Genomic DNA, 1,812 nt, shown 5'->3' on the forward strand with positions numbered 1-1,812 from the left:
AGCTTGTAACCTTAGCAAATGATTTTTCCATTTTGAACTTTAGGAAAGATATTTTTATTATGTGGAATTTATTAAAGCCTATGGCTTTACCCTAGTCCCAATTTGACACTCTATTTTTGTTAAAGAAGAGTGCCGTGCTCTCTAAAAAGCACATCTTGTATTTTGGGGGCTATGGCCTAATTTTGGTGAAAAGAAAAGCTAATAAAGAAATACTCTTGTGTGGGGAGAGGCCACGCACAAGAGGGGGGAAGATTGCACCCAATATGGTCTTTTTGGAGCTAAGTATTTTTGTTTAAGTGTTCAATTTTTCAATTGATTTGATTTAGTTGAAGCTTACAAGCAATGGTTTTTATGATTGAATTAATTCTCTACTTTTCCACAATCAATTCCTAGAATAAGATTCCGGTTGCAGTGGTATCAGAGCTTGGGCTAGGAGATTCGTGGAGAAGGTAGGAAAGGGCTTCAACTTCTCAAAAATCAAGAAAGTGCAGGAATTTATCTAGTGGACAGAAGGGTGTTTTGCAGGTCTTTACCCAAAGGTCAAAGATTCAAAACTAGATCTACTCTCAAACCCACTCACCACCCTGCAAAACCATCCCTCTCTATCAAAAAGCGATTTTTTCAAATACTCAGTGAAATCAAAATCTGACCGTATGGATGAAATCCTCATAGCCAAAAACCTCACGGGTATCTCTCAGAAATCAGAAAGCTTCAAGGTTGAGCAAACCTATAATGGATGGAGCAGATTAAGCATGTAAAAAGCTATTAAATAAATCTCATTAAGCTTTTGACAAGGAGGCGCACGGCGGCAGCCTGCCGGCGCAAAACTGCGTGGAGAGAAGAATATAAAAAAAAAAGCTCAAAGTGTTTAAATCACTCCATAAGCTAATCTCTCTCTAATCCTAATCAAGCTTACTTTTCCCAATCCCTATGCAAGTCACATCACTTTTTGAACCTCTACTTTTTCCTATTTTCAAATTTGAGGAGAAATTCAAAGGTTTCCAATTCTGAAAATTTCTGGGTGCAGAAAAGTGATTTACAGGTTTTAAAAAAGCTTGAAAATTGCCTAGAAAAGGCCAGAAAATTCCGAAATCGCTTCTGAAAAATTCTGAAAATTTTAGAAAAATATTACAGAGTTTGGGCAAGGTTTACAGGACTGTTTCAGCAGGTTTCAAAGTGCAGAAAAATTATTTCATCAACAATTCGACTAGCCCAAGACTCTTGAATCACGCAGAATCGTTCGGGATTTGTTTGAAGCGACGAGAACTCAAATTCAGCCATTGAACAGCGTTTTCCTAAAGAGATTAAAGCACTGTCTTCTTCTAAACCATTTACTAAATCTTTTTATGCTTCAAAGAAGATGTATAAACCAGGTTATGACAAAGGCAAGGACGAGGCTAAAGGCAACCTGAGTACCAATAAGAAAGTCAATGGTGGCAAACCGAAGACATCTCCTATCAAATGTTTCAAGTGCCACAAAGAAGGTCACATAGCACCGAATTGTCCGGAGCGTACCAAAGAATTCAACACCAGCAGGCAGCAGCTCGAGTCAACATGATTGAAGAAGACGACAATGAAGAAGAATCATTCAAGCAAGAGGGTAATTCCGATCCAGATTACTCAGAACAAGAAGGTAAACCTCATGTTCATTCTTTGCTTAAAATAAAAGGAACGATAAATGGACATGTTCTTATTTTACATGATGATGGTAGTACACATGATTTCATTTCTGAAAAGGTACTTAGAGCACTAAATCTTCATTCTTTACCTACGCACTATAAAGTCAAAGCAGCATTTACTGGAACAAAGTAT

Source organism: Cibotium barometz, chromosome 3 (genome assembly GCF_041138505.1).
Source record: "Cibotium barometz isolate CiBa-2024 chromosome 3, ASM4113850v1, whole genome shotgun sequence".
Taxonomy (NCBI): Eukaryota; Viridiplantae; Streptophyta; class Polypodiopsida; order Cyatheales; family Cibotiaceae; genus Cibotium; species Cibotium barometz.